The sequence below is a fragment of the Myotis nattereri genome (genome assembly GCF_964212035.1).
Source record: "Myotis nattereri genome assembly, chromosome: 1".
Taxonomy (NCBI): domain Eukaryota; kingdom Metazoa; phylum Chordata; class Mammalia; order Chiroptera; family Vespertilionidae; genus Myotis; species Myotis nattereri.
This window is the reverse complement of record NC_138075.1, coordinates 213,326,688-213,336,918: the sequence shown is the minus strand read 5'-3', so window position 1 is coordinate 213,336,918 and position 10,231 is coordinate 213,326,688.

The following is a 10,231-nucleotide window of genomic DNA, read 5'->3' as shown; positions in this document are numbered from 1 at the left end:
TTTCAGTCTTAAGCTGATAAAATATGTAATCAAATATTCGATGACTTGATGTCAAGATACACTTGCTGCTGCTAACATGAATCTGATTATATTGCTAAATGTAAAAAATACATTCTTTCTCACTTTAGTTGTTTATGCTAGGCCCTCATCTAGGAGTTTTGTAAACAAAGTGTTTCTTTATCCTCCCAGGTGATTAGGTCCTGTTGCCAAATCACAGTCCGGTGACGGGAGCCGTAATGCCTGTGGGCACACTGACAGGATTCATACCACCTATCTGTTTGATTGAATCCTTAAAGACAGACTGTGTTTCGATTTGTGATTGTCACTTGGCACTTCTCTCTGAAAATGCATTTTTAAATAATGGGGCTCAAGATGGTAAGACATTTTTATACCCAGTAGGTGCTGCTCTTTTTGACCTGGACCGTTTCCTTGTTCATCAAGTGATGTGACTTGACAATGCTTGTCCATCTCTAGATTTCCTGTTAAGTTTCAAATATTCAGGCTATGTCTTAAAAAGTCATGGTAAATAGGTATTTTTAGCCCCAAATCAGGACACTTGGACAGTTGGCATTAATCATTATCAAACTACCCTACAAAATCCAGCATAACTATCACAGTCTTGGGGGTGAATACTTTTTCTACTCAGCGTCCAAGATAGACGAAGAAGCCCTATAACATAAGCCCACCTGCTCTCATCTGGAAGTGAGGCTAGTTATGAAACTCAAAAAACAGAAAAAGTAATGCATTTTTTTTCTGTCAATAAGAGCATTTTAAAAATTACACAAATAAGTATATTTCTCAGTACTGGGTAAAATATTGGTATTGAGTGATGTTATAATGGAAAGCTTTAGAACTCATAATTGACAAGCAATATATCATAATTCTGTTCAAGGTTCTTTATTGTGAAGAAATAAAGAAAGAATGAAAACAATCCATGCTTGCTTCCAAGAAATAACCTTAACCAATATCCTCATGTGCTGTGATATCAAAATGAAGTCAATTTAGCAAATATTCCAGCCCACCTCTCAACAATAGCATGTGAAAGTGGACTTTTATTGTCTATTAGTGAGAATCCAATTGTACTGCTGGAAAATTTATTTTGAAGTGGGGATAAGTTTTTGTTTTTTGTTGTTGGTTTTCCCTTTAAGCTCAAGAGAAATTTTCAGAACACCAGGAAAACTCTATGGCTACAACCTCAGAGTAGTTCATGTTCAGAGAGACAAGGGGAGCAAAACAATAAAATCACATGCCTTTGTCACCTGGAGCGTGCAACAGGCACACAGGATGGACCAACGCCAACAGCACTTCCAGACTGAGCTTGTCTCCCAGGTTCCTCTTCAGGTCTTTCCTCAGCCTGGTTTCACGACTCTGATAATCTGAGAAACAGTCTGAAATCTCAGAATAAAGTACCAAGCAATCAAAGAACTATCTTGACTAGCAAATGCTATTCCCTCCACAAAGGTTTTTTAACTAGGAGGGGGAAACAAGAAATAAAAGATATGGATTAGAAAGATCTTTGCATTCTAAAACAGATCTTCAATAATTTTAATACCAGCTCGTAAAATACTATAGGTATTATGGACTGACCTGTTCCCTTCCTAAATTTATACATTGAAGCCAGAACCCCTATAGGTTAGAATGCATCTGTATTTGAAGATTTGGGTATAGGTTCATCAAAGAGGTAATATGATTAAATGAGGTCATAAGGATGGGACCCTAATACAACAGGACTGGTATCCTTATATGAATATATATATATATATATATATATATATATATATATATATATATATAGCTTATTCATAATTTTCAAAATTTGAAGCAAATAAGATATCCTTTAGTAACTGAATGGTTAAACAAGTGGTGTTACTTTCATATAACGGACTATTCTGCTAACAAAGTAATGAGCTACAAAGCCATACAAAGAAATGAATGAACCTTAAATACCATTCTAAAAAGTTACAAAGTATGTGATACTGACATTCTGGTGAAAAACAAACAACTAAACAAAAATAACTCTACAGTCAGTAAAAAAAGTCAGTGGCTCCTAAGGATTTGGGGGGAAAGTAGCTTGAGAAGATGAATACGGAGGACTTTTAAGGTCAGTGGAACTGATCTGTATAATACTGTAAGTGGTGGATACATGACACCATGCATTTGTCAAAATCTGTAGACTTTAAAGCACAAGGAGTGAAATAATATATACAAATATATGTGTGTGTATATATATATGTGTATATATATATATATATATATACTGATATTTATATCGATCGATCTATCTATCTATCTACCATCTGTCTATCATCTATCTATCTTATCTATGGCTGGGGAATCCAAGAATGAAATGTTACTATGTCAAAAATATGGTTTGGCCTTCAATGATCACTGCCTAGATCATTATATTAGTTACTCAGCTCATATTGCTGCTTCCTCTACCAAATTGCATTATACACTTATAAAAATTTTGATTAAACTTTACAACTTTTATAATTGTATATTTTTATCACTTGTTAGATGCGCACAATCAGAATTAACAGAGACCCATACTTGCCAAACTGTGTGTGTTTTTACTATAACTGATCTTAATTTACATGATGGAAATTAGTATTATATTCAGATGGAAGAACTGAGGATATCAATTATATTAATTTCTGAGAGAAAGTATCTGTTGGAAAATCAAGAGTAAATGTAAGTTGTAAATCTTTGGAACAGTAATGATGATCCATTTATTTACTTTTTCAGCTCATTAATTCAGAAAGACTGGTATTACTCAGAACATGCCAAGACCTTCTGGAAGGAAAATAACTAAGAAACATTTTGAAGAGAGAATCAAAGAAACAACTGGCTGGGCATCTGCAAAAGAAAAGGTTAGCTGACTAAAATAACATGTTCAAAGTACAGCACTCCTACAGGATTTACCAGGTGGCGAATAAGGTTAGAGGGTTGTGGGGGTGATAATGTCCTAAATCAGAAAAGGTCACCAGCATCAAACAAGAATTTGTTTTCTTATCATTGCCTTTTCCATTGAGATATAGTTGACACATAGCATTGTGTAAGTTTAAAATGATTTGATACATTTACATATTGCAAAAAGATTATCACGGTAACCTTAGCTAAGATCACATCAAATAATTATCTGTTTTTGTGTGTGTGGTGAGAATATTGTATTCAATGTTTCAAAGTTTCTAAGAAAATAGATTTTATTTCATTTTATTAATATCTTTTTATTGATTTCGGAGAGAGAGAGAGAGAGAGAGAGAGAGAGAGAGAGAGAGAGAGAGAGAGACATCAATAATGAGAACATCATTGATTGGCTGCCTTCTGTATGCCCCACACTCTATGCAATCCAGCATGTGCCCTGACCAGGAATAGAACTGTGACCTCCTGATTCATAGGTCAATGCTCAACCACTGAGCCATGCCAGCCGGGCTAAGAAACTAGACTTTAAAAGCAAGGAATCTTGAAGCAAGATGCTCACCTAGGGGTTAAAAGCCAGATGGTAATAGGATGAGAATTAGAGACCAATTTGAATAAACAATCTGAGCAGAGGGTAAGGAGAGGCTTAAACTCCTGTGGAAACTCATGGTTCTATTCACTGCCGGACTTACCGGATCCGGAGGAACAAAGAAAATGATTTCAAGTTCCAATGGTCCAGTCGGGGGGGGGGGGGGGGGCGCGAGAGGGGGAGCTGCCAGATGTGGCTTTAACTAGATAGGCATCTCAGAAAAAAAGCTTTACACACAAAGATTACAGTATCAGGTCTGTTAACAAATTAGGGTGGGTCAAAGGGTGCTGTCCCTGACCTTGGAGACGATACAGTCTGATAGGAGTTAAGTCTGTAAATGGAATAATGACAATGCAAAGGGTTAGGTGTTCTAATGCAGTTACTTAAAATGCTTTGTTAGTACGGAAAATAGACCAGTGTATTCATCTTTACCAATTTTGAAAATTTGTTCAAAGTTTTATTAATCCTATGGGCCATCTGAAACCTTCATCCTGATAGTCCCAAAGTGGTTGTTCAGATCACTCATTATACATGCCTTCTCTCTACGGAAAACCTTCCTTTTTTTCCCAGACACTGAATTACTATAATTAAATAGCATTTCCCCATAATGAACTACATTATGTTCTGTTAAGTGACTTCCCACCTTAAAAATGAATTTATGAGAGGAAGTACTCATTTGAAACATAATTGTCTCTTTTGATATTTAATTAGGAATTTATCCTTTTAGTTTATGATGAGAGTAGTTTCTATTACAATATTAGTGTCTTTGAAGAAAATGAATAAATCAGTAAGAGATAGTCTTCTACTATAAATTCTGCCTGGATTATTTATATTAAATCAACAATAATTAAATATTATTTAGTTGATTCAAGCACCTTCTGCATCTAATATTTCTTTCATTCTAATTTCAGAAGCTGCTAATTTACTGCCTCTAAAAGCCTATTTCTTGAATGTTATCATATCTCTGTAATGATTTTTTTTTTTTTATTAAACTGGCAAATGGCAGCATTTACACCATTGAGAAATTCCCTGCTGGGTTAAAAAGGAACGAATCTACCCTAGTACCAGATTCTCTCTGTTCAATTCACGCAACTCAACTTATCAGCATAACACCTCATGCAATGGCATACTTTCAGGCAATCACTATGGGAATGCATCAATGGGGCTGGGTCCCTGGGGCAAGACATAAGTAGGGTAAAACATGGACAAATGGGCCATTACTAAGTTGTGTTGGTTAGAGGCTGCACAGAACAGGCTGTGCTGGATCAAGTCACAAAAACTTGGATACAGTGAGGCCAACAGAACATGAAATAATGCCTTACAAGTAAAAAAAATCCCTAAACATGTGGAGCTGATAGTCTCAAGGACATACAGTACACAGTAAATATAATAAATAAATAAATACATTCTACAATATGCTAATAACTGGGTTTACTGGTATAAATAAATGAATTTATATTTGAGCATGATTTATTTGGGTTCAGACTTCTAAGTATTGAAACAGCAAACTATTTAATGAATTTTAGCTTTTTGCAAGTTGTTTGCATTATCAAGTTTATGTACCACCTTTGCTATCAGTAAATTTGATTGTAACTCTTATCTTTCAAGTTTATGTACCACCTTTGCTATCAGTAAATTTGATTGTAACTCTTATCTTCCAGGATGTCTTCTCAGGTTTGAACATAAATCTTTTGCTTCAGGTTTGCTATGTTAAATACATAGGACAACCATATGTCCACTCTACCTTTCTCAATACTTCACATCTAATAATCTTATGCAATTTCCTCCCTAATATAAACTGTCATTTGTCTTTTTAAATATATCTTATGAAAATAAATTGAAGAAAACATAGTTTTGTGACAGGAGAACATATACCTTTTCTTTAGCAATAAGTACATGTGAAACCCTATGATTCTTGTGTATTTATGTAACAAAATTAGTACGACTTGTAGTCTATAATTAGTATGACTTGTAGTACTCAGATTGTGCTTGTACACTGTAGATAATCACCTTGCATTTATGAAGTTGCAAACATATTCCACAGCAAAGCTAAAATGTTTGAAAATGATACAAAGTGATATTAAGATATTTCTAATAGTTGCCAAAATAAAACATAAAATAATATCCTTGATGGGTTATCTCCACACGAAATTAGATTTTGTACAGATAATGCAATATATTTCAGGGGGATTATAAGTATTTTTTCTTATTTCATTATTACTCCCGAGTGAAATTTTTAACTTTATAACTATCAAGAGAATGTGTAATATTGTATGTCAGATTTAATGTTATCTACTTTTTATAAGCAAATAAAAACCCTATATAATAAAACCCTAATATGCAAATTGACAGAACCGTGGAATGACCGGTCAATATGATATGCACTGACCACCAGGGGGCAGACACTCAACACAGGAGCTGCTCCCTAGTGGTCAGTGTGCTCCCACAGGGGGAATGCCGCTCAGCCAGAAGCAGAGCTCATGGCTGGTGAGAGCAGTGGCCATGGCAGGAATCTCTCCCACCTCCCCTGCAGGAAGGCAGGAAGGAGCAAGGGGTCCTGGGCTGCAAGAATCGCGGACTGTGAGAGGGATGTCCACCAGCCAGCTTAGGATCCTCAGGGATCGGGCCTAAGATGGCTGGTGAACACCCCCTGCGGGGGTCCTGGACTGTGAGAGGGCGCAGGCTGAGCTGAGGGACATCCTTCCCCTACCCGCCCCCCCATGGTGCACAAATTTCATACACTGGGCCTCTAGTTTTTGTAATAAAAAGGGTAGGTTCTTTCAATTTTACTATTTCTATGTCAGAATGTATATTAAATATTATATCATTGCTAGTCTACTATTGACAGAGTGGTATTGCAGGGTTGAGCTATTCTTCATTTCTTTAAACTCTAACATTTTATTTTGCATAACGTTGGTACATCATGTATGATTTTACTTTTTAAATTTATTTATCTTTATGGTTGAGGGTATTACAATTGTGGCCAATATTAGTATATTTGCTGCTCAAAATTTAGCAACATTAGCTAATTTTGAAATTAACACCAGCTCAAATTTACTTAAAATGAAAAATAAAATACCACTGCAATGATAAATACATGCCATTTTACATTTGTCCAAATAAATAAAATATACAATATCATGAGTGAATTCTAATGTAAACTATGAGTTTTGGGTTAATATGATGTAACAAGGGAGGTTCATCAATTGTAACAGATGTACCATTCTTTTGGGGGACATCGCTAATGGAGAAGCCAACATGTGTGGGAGAGGAAGCATATGGGAAATCCCTGTACCTTTCTGTTAAGTTTTCTGTGAACATAAACTACCCTAAAAACACAAGGTCTTAAAAAATAAAATAAAAATAAAATGCTAATCTTTTCATTCTCTCCCTGTAGGGAATCTAGTGTTTATTTCCCTAGGGAACAAAGAGACATCGTAGCTATAATTTGAGGGAAAACAATAAGTGTAGCTAAGGAAGTTCAAGAAAAAATATAGAGGAAGATTTAACAAAAATGTGCAAAAATATTAAAATAACTAGCAAGATAGTTTCTAAACTATTTTAACTGCTATAATTCCCTAAATAATTATGTTATTACTGTTTTCTTTATGAGTCTGGAGTCTCATCCTTCAAAATTTAGTTAATTTGCTATGATTCTTTATATTTTTAAACTCCATTTCTTTCTTTTCCTCAACACCTTGCCATGACTTCATATATATAGTACTGAGAGTTCTTTCATCCAACAACTTATAGGTAGAAAGTGACAGATATTTGGCTTAAAACCAAGTCTCAGCTCCAAATACAATTTTCTTTATTGGCAAATTATGACCATCTTTTGCAAATTTCTTGAATTTCTCTTTCTAATCTCCTGACCATCTTTGGTTCAATTGCATTTCAAATAAAATTAGAAATGAAACATTCTGAATGTACATACAACCGTAATGCTACTGTTCTATCTCTAAAAACCTCTGTTAAAAATAGTCCCTCTACCCACCCACATGCCTATATTTTTAAACATCTCCCTCAATATGTTAATTATTGCTGTAATCAGACTTTATCTAGATTTAAACCCTTTAATCTCTACTCATTTGTTCTTCCTATCACTCCCTCCTTTCTTCCTTAATAATTTTAGACTTATTGTTCATTAATTCTAAAGCTCAATTTCCAACATGATTGAGTCCCTAGTCCTGCTGGCCTCCTGGCTAGCCACATGTATCACCACAGCCCTAGCACAATTAGACTGTCTGCTTTATTTACATTAATACCCAGGAGTGTGAACACTGCTAGAGAAAAGTCTCAAATCTCATAGACTTTGCCAATGTACATCCATTCCCCTTCTTCCCTAAACCCTCAGTACAGCTGGACATGCTTCTATATTTCCTATTAATCAATTGCACTTCTACCCAAATGTGTGAACTAACCATTGCCCATTCAACACCAAAGACCTTGCCTTTTCCTTCACAGAGCAAAATAAAAACTATTAAAACTATTTATAAACAATCTCTCAGCATTTTTTCACCCTACCCAAATACAGAAAAACAGGTGCACTCATCTCTTTTCTCCTCCTCCTATCTGAAGGAAAGATATAGTTTCCCTACTATCTAATATAAATAATTTCAAAGGTCTCTGGATGTTCTCCTTCCAGAAATTGTCAAACCCATTTTCTCTGTCTTCTATTCCTCACTATTCATCTCTTTATCTCATCATTTAAACAAATTGAAGTCTCTCTTCGCATAGAGGAGAAAAATAAATATAAACAAATATCCCACTCCTGACCTGTATCTCACTCCACTTAACATTCTCCCTGCCTGCTGTTATACCCAAACTGCTTGAGAGGGTTACCAACCACTTGTTGTTTTCATGTTTCATCTCCCTTTGACTCTTCAAGCAAATTCAATATGGCTTCCACCAGTGTCACTCTATTAAAATAGCTCTCAGCAAAAGACACTCATGATCTCCGTGTGGCTAAATCCAGTCTGTTTCTTCTTACATTGTCTCATCACTAGGAACATCAAACCCCGTTGACCTACCTGCTTCTCTGAAACATTCCCTCCCGGTAGTTCTGCAGCGCAGTCTTATTTTTCTCCTACCACTAGGTCTGCTCTTCAGCCCTCTTCTGAGTGCCTTTTTATTCTAGCTATCATTGAAATATAGGTGCCATTGTCTGTCATTGGCTTATTGTCTCGTCCTACACAACTGCCTTGGCAGACTCAACTGTTACACCTTAATTATCCTGGAAAAAATATGATGAAATATATATATATATATATATATATATATATATATATATATATTTCTAACCCAGTTGTCTCCTTTGAGATTTAGACTTTATAGCTGAGTGTCTACTGGATATTTCTTGAATGGCTAAAATTACACATCAATAACTCTTCCCCTACTTCCGCCTACCCCAATGCCTCGAATGTCTCCTGTTACTTTTCTCTATGGGCAATTTCAACAGTCACCCTGTTACTCAGCCATAAATTTAGACATTGCCCTTTTTTCATCCTCTTTTCCCTTGTATCCAACATATCGCCCCATTTCACTTCATTTTTCATCATAGATATCTCTGCGAGTTTCTATACAGCTATTGTTCTTATTGGTCACTCCATCTCTTGCTGGTCTGCTTAACATCCTTGTAACTTTATTTTTTGTTTGTTTGTTTTTCTTTGCCTTCTTTCTTACCCCATTTGTAGTAGGCTGAGGATACATTAGGACACAGTAATAAACAATTCCAGTGTCTGAGTGATATGATTCAAAACAATCTTGTTTCTCAGCTGTGCTTCCAGTCTATCTTGCATTTGTGTTACACCCTGATCTTTGTAATCCTTACTCCAGAACTTTGCAATCCTTGCCACAGGGATGGTAGAGGCTCCAACTCCTGGCATATCACCAACCTTAGAAGGAAGGAGTGGATATAGGTGATCATGCACTGACTCTTACAAGCTTCTCTATAGCAACAGCGCATCTCACACCTGCTCATACTTCTCTGGCCCAGGTAACTCACTGGTTGAAAGTAGCATCTAGTGAGTGGTGATGTTCAACCCTCCAATGTGCACATTGTTCTTCAAAAGTTCAGTAGGACTAACTTCTTCATGTGCTGTGGTAAAGTCTCACCAAACACAAGAGCAATAACCCAAATGCCCACTCAGCCACAGGGTCAAGTTTAAAATTGGGGATCTCTAGGAGGTGTGAAAAACCCATAAACTAAAGTGAGAACATGTATGCACATATAAGATACAATGGTGCAACCGAGTATATAAAAATTAAAACAGCTCTCAAAACTCTCCTGAGTTATAAATGAGGAGAATGGGTGGTTCAGAAGAGGTAGAGGATTGTAGAAATTCTGAAACTGAGCTGGACAGGAAATCTGTCTTTTTTTTTTTTTTTTTACCTGATTAAGTTCCCTATATGTAGCTTGCTTATCCAATACCCTTAATTTGAATCTTCCCTGAAGGCTAAGTTTAAATTATTCTTTCCAACTATCAACACTTATTTTATCTTTTATCAACAGGGTAAAGAATCAGTTGCCTCTTTCAATCCTAGAGGTCTCTCACTGCATGGAATCTCTCCATAACTTTTTTATTGTGGTTTTCTCATTGGATAAATATTTGAAAACCCTCCTTTTTACTTGATTTACTTTCCAACTGTAGCTAACAGAAGCCCCATGCACTTTCAATCTTTGATTTCTGAAATTTTATAAACCTCCAAATTTATCCTTTGCAA